Raw genomic sequence first — 15,221 nt, forward strand, 5'->3', positions numbered from 1 at the left:
GATTTTTTAAAACTCTTCGAATAAGGGCAATCTAAAGTTTAGATATAGGACAATATCCTGAAAGATCTTTTGAAGTTGCTGATTTTCCAAATCATCAGAAATTTAAAATAAATTTTTGGAAAATTTCTCCTAGGACATTTATCCTGGCCAGGCTATTAAAGAGAGGGAACTGGGCTTCCATTCCACCTGGCTCACCCTTTCTAGTGAACTGACATGCTCAAAATGTTAGAGTTGTAAGCCAGCTAACTAATGAAAGCCATTTCAAAGCTAATAGTTTAAACTTATGGGTTATTTTGTTTGGTTCTGAGGGTGTGGGGAGTACTCTTCCAAAGGAATATCAAATTTAACTTTAATGACTTACCCAAGGAATAGAATCCAGGTCATCAAAATCTGATAAACATGCAAAATTTCTGCTAATAATAAAGGTGGAATAGAAAAGATGATAATTTATGATAGAATGGAAAATAGCTTTATCCAGAGATACAACTCTTTTTAAGAAAGATACACATACATGTTTTCCCATATACATGAGAAAGGTTTTGTTGGTTTTTTGTTTATTTTCGAATGACTATGGACTTTTGCCTGCAGATGTGTTATATAAAATTCATTTTAACAACAGTTATTAGGAGTCTTCTACTGAGTATAGCACGAGATATGCAGACAACCAAGACAAGGTTCTTGCCCTCAAGAAGTTTATAATGTGAAAGGAAGATAGGGAGGTATATTTCCAAGGAGAATAAATAAATACTGTATCATTAGAAAGGTACAAATAACATGTTATCAACTTTAAAGAAGAAAAAGCTTGAGCTCCTTGGGAGAATCAGGAAAGGCTGCTTGAGCAAGGAAATATTTAATCTGGGCCTTGATGGATGGGTAGGATTTTGGCAGTTGGAGGCCATGATATGGGGGAGGGAGGGCGGTAGTGGTGGAAGGATTCCAGGTAACAGAAACAAAAGACATAGGACACATAAAAGTCTAAAGCATACTGAGTATGAGACTAGCATAAAGTAGAATGTAGGGAGCCAAGTAATAGAAAATGAATTTGGAAAGATAGGTCAGGGTAAATACTGTTCTTTGTTTCTGCTTGCAATATGTGCATTAAAAGTGCTGGATATAAACTCCTGAGTTTGGACTTGATTTTAAGAAATTGTTCCATACACTTTTTATTACTAAGAGTACTCATTCGATGCTTGTGACATTGAGCTATGCCATATAATCGTATGTTAAATGCTATTAATTGTGCACTTGAAATGATCATAGCTATATTAAAACCTCACTTACATTTAGCAAATAGGAACCACACGGGCTGGGTAGTGGCTGTGATCTTTTTCTCTTTGAATATAATAAACTTAGAAGAACTTTAGAATCTATAAATGGACTTTAGAGGTATGGGTCTATTCTTACCCAACACTTCTGGAAATGCTGAATGAGCACCAGTATGCTGATTTAAGTTTCACTTCCTCTCTGTGTCATAGGCCTTCTTCTAACAGAAGTACTAATTAGTATTGAGATAACCCAAGGCAAGATCAGCTTTTAGAGCCAAATGTGATATGAAAGATTACGTGTACCCAACTGCTTGTTTTACATCCAGGAAATAAAAATCCATAGCGACTCACCCAAAGTTACCCAATAAGCTACCCTAGCAAATTTTCTAAACTAAAGATAAAATAGGTAATATTCAGAGCAAAGGAGAAAAATTACTGAATTTACCAAAAAGGTTTTTTTTTCTTTCTACTTACATTGTCAAAGACCATTTACTAAAGTAAGAGTTCCTGGCTTATTTAGAATAATTAAGACAAATATATTTGAGACTATTACCCTCACTTACTTTCTTTGTCCACACTGGCCTCGTTGTTGATTCTCGAAGATACCAAGATGGCTGGCATGGTACCTATTTCATATATATGTATATATTTCATATACATATAAAAAAACTAGAAGATAAATCCTGCAGGTTTAACATCTCAATTCTGGAGTCCCAGAAGAGAGAGTAGAGAAAATGAATTGGAGGGAAAAAAAAAAAATCAGGATTTAAAACAGCATCAAACTTTTCAAGAACAGGAGTGAGGCTAGAAGATAATGAATCTTTCCACGCAAACTATCAATCAAGTGATAAGGGTAAAATAAAAACACATTCAGACTTACAAGGTCTCAAAAAATTCTCATCACATGCACCCCTTTTTAGGAAGCTACGGGAAGAAGTGTTCCACCAAAAATGAAAAAGTAAACCAAGAGAGAGAAAGATAGAGGACCTGGGAAACAGGTGAGAGGTGATAGAAACGCCAATCATCCTGCTTCTGACTTCTCAGCTCATGCCTTAGATGTAGCTTTGCCTCATCCCTCAGTCCTGACACAAAATGCTGCTCCCTGATTTTCACCTTTGTCTTCCCCTCCTCAACCTTAATTCAGATACTCTGGCTTTGTTACCTTGGCCATCACAGGCAAATAAGTAAATCTTTTATTTGAGCTGTCCTGGCCTGGAGCACCTTATGCTGCACCCAAGCCCTCATGAGTGGGCTTCTGACAGAGTTACTTCAGCCCAGTGACCAAGTCCCAGACAAGGCCCATGGGACTTGACTGACACAACCATGAAAGACTTCACAGCAATTGTCTATTAGCTCTCTTCCAGCAGGATTCTGCTATCCTTCAAAAGCCAAGCCTTTGCTGCATGTTTTAGAATGTTACCAAAATCAGGGATCCTTCCTAGGTCAGGTTTCATTTCATTTCTTTTAATTATAATGAGAAAGTAATTTCAGGATGTCAAGAGACTAACAGGCTGATGTGGAGTCTTGCCTGCCTATGCAGAACAGGAGCCCTGGCAGGCATGGCTCAGTTGGTCCTAGGGCAGCAAGAGGGCTTCTTCCCACCCTACAGCCAATAGCTATGAGCAGAATCAGCAAGTGCTTCCAAGGGAATAGGTGTATTGTGAGTCCTGGGTGACATCCAGGTGCAACTCTCCTCCCCCAGGCCCATGAGAGGGGTTTACTGGTACCCTCTGATCACAAGCTTTACCTTATTTGTAACAGGTTTAATGGACACATTCAATCCCAACTTTCTTGCCTCATTTGTGGCACTAAGTAGTGGATACCTTCCAAATATGTAATAGAAAATAGCTAGCAAGCATGGTCTCTGGACAAAGAGAATATTGTCACAAGAATTTCTGCACATATTGCATGACTCTCTGTTTGTGTAGTATGTATAATATGTACTTTAGGGAGAAGACACCAATCTCAGTGTGACTTCCTTAAGAATAATAGATACTGTCACAGTTTGCTAATCCCATTTGTTTCCCAGGAGAAGGGAAAGGTTATTAATTACACAGTATGGGTCAGGGGTCATCAGGCCCATAAAAGGGGTTGCAATATGAAGGCTCTGCCCCCAGAACACAATCTCCAACTTCTGCTATGCCTCCAAAGCAGTCTGCAGAGGACACAGCCCAATTTTCACACTTGCTTATGAATTTTTAAAATTTTGTAAATACATAGATATCAAGGTTTTTAGGCAAACAGATTGAAACGGTGTTATTTCTAGTTACTTGCCTAACCAAGCAAATGTAAAGCTGGGTGATCCTGTATTTGCAGCAAGGCAACCTCTTCTGAATGCACAACACTCTAAGAGATGTAAGACCTCCTACCTCCCACCACCCCCAGTGACAGCTTTTCTCATTTTCTTTCCCTTCATGCTTTCTGATCCACAAAGAAGAAGACAGAAAAAAACCACATAAACTAATATACCATTGGGTTATGCTGTCAACAAAAAATAATTGTAATACAGTGTGAGATACGCTAAATTAGGAGTATGAAGTGCCATTGGAAAACAGATGAAGCAACCTGTCAACCTGCCTAGAGTGTGGGACAGGGTGGGTGGGAGAGGGCCAGTCATGGAAGCCTTCCAACACTAGGTTTGGATCTTGAAGAATGAGTCAGAGTTTGCCATGCAAATATAAGAAGGAAGGCCACTCCCACCGGAAGAATAAACAATGCCAATACCATTGCCTTTGCTGGCAAGGCTGCCAATACTGCCTCCTTCACCACTCTCTTCTTGGAGTAGGAAACATCCATGTTCTCCTTTGCTGGCTTTGGAAGAAAGGCAAAAAGCAGAACAAAAACAAGGAAGTACTCCCCAGAGCACACACCTTTCAGGTCAAGTCTCATTTCCCAATACTGACAACAAAGTCAATACCTCTTCATTACCATCCTTGGGCTTAAACTCCACCCTCTTCCCAGGGCAGGAGTGGATGGAGAGGAGCAACCCAAATGCTCATTCTAGAATTTTGGACAGTACCCCCTACTCAGTCCTGTTCTTGGCCTGCTCATAATGGGATCTTCATTGAGCACAAGGACTTCTGTGCCACAGCTGCTTTTTCACCAAGAGACTCCATCACACTTCACCCCAAGAATGGTTCCACGTGCCAGCAGGAGGAAATCTTCTTTTCCTCCCACAATCTGCCCTGGTCCTCACCCCCTGTCTCCAAGGCACCTGAGATCTTTCATGCCTGGCTCTCTATAGCCCAGATAGTCCTAGAGCACTGGATTATATTAAAACGTTCACATACAAAAAATAATAACAATGATTTCTTTCAACGGCATAAGAACCGAATGTTGCATTCTCTTGAAATTCCTCTTAGCTATTCTGACATTTTTTTTCCTATTTGGACACATTAAGATCATCATTCTGTACTAGTGATCACTATCAGAAAGTCAGGAAAAAAACAGACTCTCGAAATCAAAACAATTTCAAGCAAAAAGTTTTGAGTGGAAAATATAGTGTTTTTAAGGGGTTCTGTTTGAAAATACACTTTGGACGTAGCTTTAAAAAGATTCAATCAGGGAAGCAGAACCACTATGAGTGATATGTAAAAAGGAATTTATGATAAGAATGAGTGCTTACTCAACTGTGGAAAGACCTGGGAAGATAAAGATCCAAAAAACGTAGTTGAAGGAACAGAGAAAAGTCACGAACGTGTCAGAACTTGCAGGGAGCTCTGGAAACCAGCACGTCCTGCTGTTGGGTGGGACAGTGAAGTCTGTGGAAAGTTGTTGGCTCTTCGTGGCTGCCACCTCTGTGAGTTGTCAGTAAAGCATCCAGAGGAGGTCTGGGGTCACTTTTGGTGGGCAAGGCCAGCATTAGGAAGGAGGGAAGAATAAGAACAAACTGGAACCCAGTGGCACTCCTGGATCCGTCTCTTCCCACCTATAGGTGATGATAACCTTCAGAACATAATGTTGACTGCTTCCCTTCTGCTTCCCAGAGCTCATGCAACTTCCCTTTGGGCCAAATCCAATCCGGAATTACGCAGAGAAGGAGAATCTCAAAAACTTAGGCCCCAACATAACCAGGTAGACAATAGATCAATCCAGCAGATTGGTATTTTGACTTAACTACCCGACCTCCAACAACTCATTACGCAGGGATGCGTAAATACTCCTCCACAAACTCAATAAGTCCAAAATGAATGCATCGTTGTATCCCAAACTTCCGTTAAACAACAAAAAATAAATAAAACAAAAAGCAATATCTGAACATTGCTCCATTTCTATTACCTCTAAGTGGTCCTGTATGTTCCACATCCTAGGCATCTATCAAACTTTCCTCCTGCCCTGCATCCCAGCAGTCTCTGCCTTACATCAAGCTTTCATCACTGCTCTCCTGTGTTAAAGTAATAGCCTTCCCTCTTGCCACCCTGCCTCCAATCTCACCCTGCTCCAAAACTTCCATTAAATCAGAGTGATCTTTCTCAAACGCAAAATTCTAATTATTTTACTTAAACTATTTTAGTGACTCATCACCCACCATACAGATTTTCTTTCTTGGTGTGGTATACAAGACCCCTTATATTCTGATCCTCACCTACTTTGTTAGCCTAATTTCCTGCCCTAGCCCCCAAACACATTGTGCCCCAACTGTTCTGAACTACTTGCAGAACCCTGAATATATAATTATTTTAGGCTTGTGTGCCTGCTCCCTCTGCTATGAATTCATTTCCTCACCTCCATCCTCCTGCAAATACAGTTGCCTGACAAACTCCTGCTCATCCTTTAAGATGTGGCTCAAATGTGGCCTCCCATGAGGTGTCTTCCATGTTTCCTCACTCCTCCTGATCCCCCTAGGTAGTCCATGATGCTGTCCTAACAGTGGTTAGTTAGCACTTGCTCCATTGTACCGGGTCTGCAGATTTACATGCAGGTTTTCTGTGCTCAACTACTTGCCCCTCAATGGTAAGGACCACATCACATTCATCTTTGTAGCCCCAGACACTAACACTTCCCTGGCACATGATAGGGGCTCAATAAACATTTGGTTAAGAAATTAATTGATGGATTACAAGACCTGACAAGCTTAAATAATTTATTCCACATTTATAACTGCTTCCATACAACTTATGATTCCCATAAAATATAGGTTTATATTTATTTTTTAAAATGATTAATTGGGGGGTAATCTGATAAATGTAGATGGCCAAATATTGAAGTTCAGTCTAAATCTTGAAACAGCCCTAAATCATATGACCTCATTGATCATATTAATAAGATTATTTCTAAATCGTAATTTCAATGGTGCTGTTTAAATATGCTCTTGACCTGCCATCGGAATATAGAACAACAAAGGAAACATCTGGTTTTTCTTAACTTTGGGGTGACAAATCTATTTGTTAACAGTAGCAATGGAAGAGCCAACGTTACTTGATAACAGCACTAACATGGGGAGCTTGGGCCAAAACAGATGGCCCAGACACTTTAGGGAAAGCTTTAAAAAGATGTCTTTTCTAATTCAGGTTGCACACTCCTTGCAAGTTCCTTCAACATAAGTATGAAAGTTTGCAGATGATTTTATTGGCTCTGACAGTTCTGTCTAGAGGTTAGTTTGCAATTGTCTCTAGGGGGTAGTTTTTGGATTTTGTTTTTCAGAGTAAGTAAAGGCAGGAATGTTTACAATAGACCAGCGAACTGGAAGTCCAAAGCAGTTTGCATCACCGCTGACTTTCTGAACATGACCCTTGACTGTTCACAGTTTGTCTGCGCTCTTATGTTTTTAATTCTTCATTGACAAACCTAGGTTAATCCAGAGTTACTGCCATTTCTTCTGTGTGTTTTGAACATACACTAATACTAATTATGTTTAGACTCTGAGGTTGTTAAACAAAAGGTCGAAATCTAGCCAATGCAAAAGTGTTGGAACCATCTTTATTATTCTTCAGAAAACACTAGTTATGTGTAATAGTTACAGTGATTCTAGTCAAAACGTTCAAACATCCTATCATTTTCAATGCCACTAAAACCTATATATTCCCTCTCAAACTGTTAAATTTTGCAGCCATTTCTAAATTGCCTAATTTACTTTTGGACTCATCAAACATACTATCCCTAAATTGATTATTAAATCAATAATCATTGGAATACAAAAAAGAATTTTATCATATTTGGACAAGGCAGTAGTTAATAAGAACTACATACAGGAGTACTTCCTTTCTAATAGAATGTCCCCTTATATACAATATAATTAGTAAATTGTTTGGTATATTTGCTCCAAAAGGACTGGTTCTAGTAAAATTTTGGTTGATATTTAATTTTTAATCATTTTCATCAGACCATAGAACTGTTTTTATAGCTGAAGAAACTGATTCACAGGAGTTAAGTGCCAAAGCACTCATCAAGTTTGTGGTGAAACCTAGAACTACAGTAATTACACAAATGCCCACGCTCACATACACATTTTTAAAGGGCTATCCATAAAGAAACACTGATCAATGAAGGAAACACGTTTATTTTTGTGCATTGTTTCCCAAGATAGGCTAATCCATTTGTGTTAGTATCAAACAGTTTAACAAATAGAATGGATATGCTAGTTGGGAAATAATGCTATGGTATGTTGTATAAAAATGAGAGATTTTTCTTTCCCAAAATGCTTTTACCAATTTACCACAAGGTATAAGACATAAAAGGAAAAGAGATGAAAAGAAAAGAAAAACAAATTAACACAGCTTCAGGGAGGGAAGTATTGATAGAAGAAAGAATTATGAGGGCAGCCTTCTGGGTCTTTCTGCAAGTCTTTGCCTTTATTTCCTCATCTTCTGAGAGGACAGAGACTCTCCAAAAGACCCTCTCTTAGGACTCCTGACTTTCTGTCATCTGATGCTTCCCTCTCTCCCTCACATTCCCTAGGTCCCCAAGGAGAGCTCAGGGGTTGTGAAAACAGAGACATTGGGGAAAGAGCATTCCAGGTCCTTTTCACGTCTGGGAAGTCTACGTCCTATGCATCTATAGCCCACCACCCAGGCTACCCTAACTGCCTGGGACCCTCGCTCCAACCCGTGCAATGTTTTATAGATGGACAACATAGGTGGTGCCAGCACCTTTATTCTGCACTGCAACATCCAGTCCCCGAGGGTCAAGCAAACAGAGGGGTGGCCATGCCTTAAGTCGCAGCTGACTTTGTGGACAGGGAAGAAAGGAAATGAGAGAAAGCCCTAAGTTCTGCTGCTCCACGTTAAATGACTGCATCATTCACCACAGGACCAGTGACAGTTTATAATATTGCGACGGGAAGTGCAAGTGTTCTGGAAAGAGACAGACTTAGGCCAGTTGTGTGATGTTGAATAAGTTACATGATCTCTCTGAGCCTCATTATTTCCCTGGATGTAAACTGGAGAAGGATGATACCTGTCCTGGAGTTTTATTATGAGATCATAAGTAAAACTCAAACACATGGCTGATACATGGTAGACATTTAATAAATGAGGGCTAGACACATTATGCCTTTGCCTGATTTTAGGAGAAAGGCAATAAGCTAAATGTGAAAATGAACCAAATTACTAACAAAATTGCAGCACCCTGTTGGAGATAGTAATTTATTTTTAATTTTTCTGCCTCCAGTTTCCTAGGCCTTCTGATTAAAATCATGATACCTGTAGCTTCAAGAGCCTAGCAGTCTTGTACTTGTCCTCGATACTGAATACACTTGGTCATATTTTTAGATAACTTAACATTGCATGTTTTATTTTTAGAGAGCCCAGCCACAAGCAAATGACCAATACAAATCAACATAAAAGTAGTTCATATTGCAAGAGCCTCATTTTAACCTTTTGTAGCTGGCATTCTTTAAGACAAGGTTTCCCAAAGCATGTTACCTATTAAACTAATTTTACGGAAAATGGCTACTGAAGATGTTATGAGGAAAAAAAGGCATATTTTCGGTTTAGCTTTGTTCTGTTTTGTTTTTCCCTGTGATTTTTCAGAATCTTCAATATTCTAATGTGCATGATGTATCTCTAAAAAGGGTAAGAAGAGTCCTATATCCCCAAATTGTATTCGCCCACAGAAATGATTTGAGGAACCAGCACCTGAATAATTCTTCTTGTCCTTCTGTGGAGACCTTTTCCACAGGCACACTAATAGGGGCAACGGGGCAAGGGAAGGGAAGAGAGTAGAGCGAGAGAATCCAAGAATAAATACTCTAAGACAGGGGTCACAAATCCTAATGCCTACAGGAGAAAGTGACGTCAAGATCAGAGGTAGGCGGGATGCATTACAAGAGAAGATGGGATGATGGCAAACTGCAGAACATATGTTCTGTCTATTGCAATTCAAACTTTTAAAAAACATTCTGTGGGCCTAGGCAAGTCTGTGGGTCCTACCCTCTACAGGTTGCCAGCATGAAGCCCCTGTGCTAAGAAGATTTCTTTCGTTTCAAAAACAGTAACATGTGAACACACTTAGAGTACCTTCAAAGATTCCAATTTTAATGTGTTGAAGGGAGAGCAGAAAGGATGTGGCATATTTAGAGCGAGACACTGCTGCTCCTCTCCCCTTTGACCATGGCTACCATTAGGCCATCTCAGGGTTAAGAGATGGGATCTTGCTTATAGTTGAGCACTATGTCATCCACAAGTATGTAGATAAGGATAGCTCATGTCTTTCAAGCACTTATATTTTACCAGACACTATTCTATGTGCTTTACTTATAGCTCCTCATTTCATCCTCACAATAATCCTATTATTATCTCCATTTTACAGATAAGGCACAGAGAGTTTAAGCCACTGGCCTATAGTTACATAGCTAGCAAGCAGCAGAACTGGGCTTGAAATCCAGGCTGTCTGGTTCTAAAATCCACACCTTTAACTGCTGTGCTAAACTTGGAGATGTCTTGCTCCTCATTTGAGGGGTATATCAGTTTTGAATGCTTTTGGCCACAGACGACAGAAATCCCAGCTAACAGTGTCTGGAACAAGTATTTTTCTACAAAACAAAATCTGGAAGCAGGTGTCTACTGGCATTGGTGCTGTCGCTCAGCAGTGTCAGAGTCCAACTTTTCTCCTCATGGTTGCAAGATGGCTAGCTCTTTGCTGAGCATTATATATGAAATCAAGAACGCAAGAAGTGAGAAGGGGTGGCACCAGCTTATTAGGGAAACTAAACTCTTTTCCAGAAGTCCCCAATAGACCTCAGCTTAACTCATCACCAGAATGACATCACATGGTTATGTCTGGTTGCAAAGGAGTCTGAGAAAGCAAGTATTTCTCCTTTCCAGCTATAAGAGTGGAGGCAGGCAAGGGAATATCTGGTTGGGAACAGGTGCTGGCTTAGCCAGCCAACAATGTTGGCCACAGGGGTTTGGTTTGGTTAGGAAAATACCAACAGAACTTCATCATACAGTGTGTCACCCATGCCATGGATCCAAGGGAAGTTAAACAGCAACAATTAAAGTTGGCCACAAAACCAAAATTGAATTGTAGAACTCCTATGACCTTTTTTTTTTCTTTTTTTGCTTCTTTCCTTTTCCAAATATGTGCAATTACTTTTAACTCTTTTCTGGATCAAACCTATCTAGGTAGTGCGTAAAAACTAATTATTTAATTTTCATACACTCAGTTACTTTTAGTTATGCTATTCTTAGTTATGTTATTTTTATAAAATATTATCTCCTTATTTATAATTAATAAATCAAAATGACAATTCTTAATAAGTTTCAAAATTGGACTGAAATTTGTCAGTAACTAGAAACTAGGAAACTTCAGTGCTGAAAATATATAATAGGTTATTTGGATTTATAATCTATTTTATTTTCCAGTTTGTACTGGATTTTCTGGGTCTTTCTACCACTTTAATTGTAATTTTTTTCTTTTATATTTTTATCATGGCACTCAAACTCAGAAAACCTGTTAAGGCAACTACATAATGCAATCTAAAAATCCAGTTAACATATTGCTATGGAAACCAGGAAACAGAATCAGCACTCTAATCATTCCTTTGGACAACTGTGACTAATTATATGTGTGTGTGTGTGTGTGTAAATTCATTAGTTTATTCACCTTTTATTGGAAGTTGGTACTGAACCCCAAAACTATAATTGACCTGTCCATAAATAGGCCCAGGGGCCTCCAACCAGTCAATTAGCATTTTAATATGAACCCTAGTCATTGTTAAATTACACCATGTGATATTAGGAAATCTTCAGTAGGGCTGTGTTGTTTATTTAGCCTTCCCAGGCTGTGGCCTCTTGGCATGTTGTGAAGAACACCTGACTGGGATTTGAGAGCTGGGTTCTAACCTCTCCTCTTCTACTAACCAGCTGTGTGACCCTCATAGGAACTCTCAGGCACTCAGTTTCCTCATCTGCAAAACGGTTCAATGCAGGGTTCTAGCACAGTATTATGTAACGGGAACTTTCCTTTTCCATAAAATTGGGGAATCATGAGGTAATCACATTTGAGGATGGAAACGGCTCTGTGTAGTCCCGGGTAAAGTGCCTGGCACATAGTAAGCTCTCAGGAAAACGGTAACTGTTCTTACTATATTTTCCTATTTTTCATTCTGTAGTAAATAATTCCTGAACCTACACAGTCAATGTCGTTTTGTCCCATGACTGTCAATAACTACCAGATGCCACTATCTGACAAGCCCTTCCCAGAGGCAGAGAGGAGAATGCTAAGTCCTAATAGGCAACGCTCTTCCTTAGATCCTGTTACCTTTGAGTGTTTATTTTCTCTTGAAGGTTAATGTCAATTTTTATATTCAGACATGTGAGATATAAAAAGTTATCCTGATACAACTCACCAAGGCCCTAACACCCTTTTTTTAAAAAAAAAAATCATAAGATTTCAACATTCAAGAATTAAACTTTTGTTCTGTTTTGCTTGTTCCTTGATGTTTGCCTAGTTATTTAATCAGCCTGTTTCCTGCTACAAAAAAAAAAAGTGATAGTGAAGTTTCATCAGGGTTCAACTCCTGTGTTGTTCTTCCTTCCAGAAATCCGAGTTATTATAGTAGGGGATAATGGTTGCATAACGATATCATTGGGACAGTTCGTCCACCTACTCCCACCTCCGCCTGGACAATGAATGCCTTGTTTCCGCGGCGCCCTAACCCTCCTCCCCGCGGGGCAGCGCCCGGCGGCCGGCGGAGCCGCGGGAGAGGCTCCGGGCAGAGCCTCGCGCTTTTCCCGCCGGCCGCGCGCGGGGGAGCGCGGAGGGTGCGCGCCGGGGGACGCTCGCCGCGCGAGCACCAGGAGGGGGAGACTCGGTGCCGCTTATCTCCGGTGCTGCAAACTTCAAACTCCCCGAGCTGGGGGAGGAGAGAGCGCGCAGCCAGGGCGAGGAAACTTCTCCACCTAGAAAGTTTCACCTTGCCGTGGGCGGGGCGGGAGGAAACGCGACCCCCGCGGGGCCAGGCGCGGCGCGCGGGCGGCAGGAAGGGCGGGGGCCGATTTCCCCCTCTGGGTGGTGCCAGTCCCCACCTCAGCGGTCCTGGGACCGGCGGACGCAGCGGACGGACAGTGCGCGAGACAGTCAGACACGTGCTGGGGCGGGCGGGCGAGCGCCGCGGTCGGGTCGCCTGGCCGTGCCTCCCGCCTGGACGCGCCCGGGCCGCGCGCGCCGATGCCCGGCTGAGTCACGGGCCGGGCAGCGCGCGGGTGCGGAGGGGCGGAGGGAGCGCGGTCGGCGAGCCGACGGGGCGCTCGGCTGGGCCCGGAGGCAGGTGACCCGGCGGTTCTCGCCGCCCGCAGCGCCCCGAGCCCCGAGCGCTTTGTGACCAGATGCAGAGCCCAGCGGAGGGCGCGAGCCAGATGCGGGGCGACAGCTGACTTGCTGCGAGGAGGCGGGGAGGCGCGGAGCGCGCCGGTGGTCCCAGCGCGGCTGACTTCTCCTCCGCCGGGTCCTGGGCGCCGCAAGGTAAAACTGCAGTCCCCTTCAGATCCCGTACCCACCCCTGGCCCCAGCGCTTCTCCTCTCTTTGTTCCCCTAAGAGACCTGACTGCTGTTCCAGAGGACGAGACCGGGGAGGTGGGCGAGAGTTTAGGGGCTTCAGAAACTGAAGGACTGTGGCCAGGGGGGAGTCGAAACTAGAATGGGGCTTTTCGTTTTAGGGGGTTGCTTCTGACGGCCACCTGTATGACTCTGGAGAGAGAGGGGCGCAATACATTGCAACAGGGGTTTACATTAGATGTACACTCTGTGCTTTCAGAATTAGGTTTGTCTGAATGATAAAGATGTACACAGATGACAAGATTAAACCACAGCCAGTCAGAGGTAGAGGGTGATGGATGACTGTTATGGCCGGGCAAGTTTCAAGGCTGTGATCTGACTCAGCCCTTACAAAGGGGATCCGGTCACCCAGTCCCGGGGTGATGCAGCCGGCAAGGTTTGAGCCGCAGAGCGGTTTCCTTGTTCCCAACCCTGCTTTATCTGTATTACGTAGGGGTCCTTCCAAGGGGCAGGTGTTTCTGTGAAGGTCTGAATTCTTCATTTCTAGCAAATACACAGGGCTTTGTGATCCATCATTTTCAATCGTACTTTCTCTCTTGGCTGGGACTCTGTGGAGGACATCTATCTTATTAGGTGAAATAGATTATAACCAGCAGTCGGCAGTCTGGCTTGTACTGGTACTGACCCAGTAATTAAAGCACCAACGAAAGTATTTTCACCAGCTATTGCCAATGCAGAATTTACTCCCAAGTACGGTTTCCCATTTCATACCTTTTATGTTTTAAAAGAGTCACTTACTAATTTGACAGTTGGAGAGGGTTGCAGTGGCTCACACATGAATAGTTGCCCAGTGTATTTTACAATTTAACAATTTTATGTTCAAAGGAGCCTTGGGGCAGAATGAAATATTGTCAACTCTCTTAGGCAAAATAATCAGGATACTTTAATTGCCAAGTTCAAGATGGTCGATGAATGTGAGAGGATTGTAAAAACTGACGTTGGAGAGAATATAGACTATCTGGACCCTCTCCTGAATTTTAAGAAGACTGTTAATGTTGTGTAGAGTTGGGTGGAGGTTTCTCCTGTCATTTTCATCAGCCAGACACATGCACATTGCCATGCAAATGGATTCAGAAAAACATTATTTTCCTTTACAGCTAAACTATTATAGCTGACTAATGAATTTTTTCTGCATGAGGATGATCTGAAAATGGTGTACATCATGTTTCTCTTTGCTACTGGGACATAAATTGTGCTTTTATGTAAACTGTAAGTGGTGCTCAGATTATTTACAGGTACATAGCTTTCCTTTCCAGCTCTGAGCTTACTGGGCTTTGTTTTAACATGTCACCGTCCATAATGGAACAGAGCTGAGACGCTTTGGTTCCAATCATAGACTGCAAAAGTCTGTGGTGTATTCAGTGTTCATTCTTTTTGGGTTGCTGAATAAGACAGGTGAAATTTACATCACTCATAAGAAATTTTTTGTTGTACCAAAAATGTGTCTGATTGCCTATAAAATATACTGGTGTTTTAAAAATTCTGTTCGTTTCAAACTTGACAGTGCGTCAGCCTGTAGTTATTAACCTAAGTATATTTTGATTTTAATATGATGGAATTTATGGCATATAGAAGATGATCTGCTGACTACTGCTTTTTCTAAGATTGCTTTGTTCTTAATACTTGCAGTAGAGGTTTACATTAGATGTACACTCCGTGCCTTCAGAATTAGTGGATAAGGTTTATCTGAATGATAAAGATGTGCAAGATGAACCACAGCCGGTCACTATGAAAGCTCGTAACTAGTATTTTCATGACTTTTAAACCTACAATAAAAGAAAAATGTTACTTTTCTAAGTGGGGGAAATACTCTTATAAATTCCTTTAAGACTGTATGTGTATGTCCCACTATAATCTTGAAATTTAAAAAAAAATTGTTTTAATGAGGGTTAGATTAAGAAATACATTTCAAAAATCAATTTCCTTAGCTGTTGATTAAAAAATAGTCCAAAATAGCAT

The 15,221-nt window shown here is 41.5% G+C and overlaps 1 protein-coding gene across 2 annotated transcripts in view; it reads left to right on the forward strand.

The window, feature by feature from the left end:
* Positions 1-13,035: 13,035 nt before the first annotated feature.
* Positions 13,036-15,221, forward strand: part of MET (MET proto-oncogene, receptor tyrosine kinase) — a 112,085-nt gene continuing 109,899 nt past the window's right edge. For both annotated transcript variants that reach the window (XM_004418777.3, XM_014785497.2), the window contains exon 1: positions 13,036-13,169. The gene's annotated coding sequence lies outside the window, so the exon portion shown is untranslated. The remainder of the gene's footprint in view (positions 13,170-15,221) is intronic.

Source organism: Ceratotherium simum, chromosome 1, assembly GCF_057802395.1.
Source record: "Ceratotherium simum simum isolate JZ-2026a chromosome 1, ASM5780239v1, whole genome shotgun sequence".
NCBI classification, from domain to species: domain Eukaryota; kingdom Metazoa; phylum Chordata; class Mammalia; order Perissodactyla; family Rhinocerotidae; genus Ceratotherium; species Ceratotherium simum.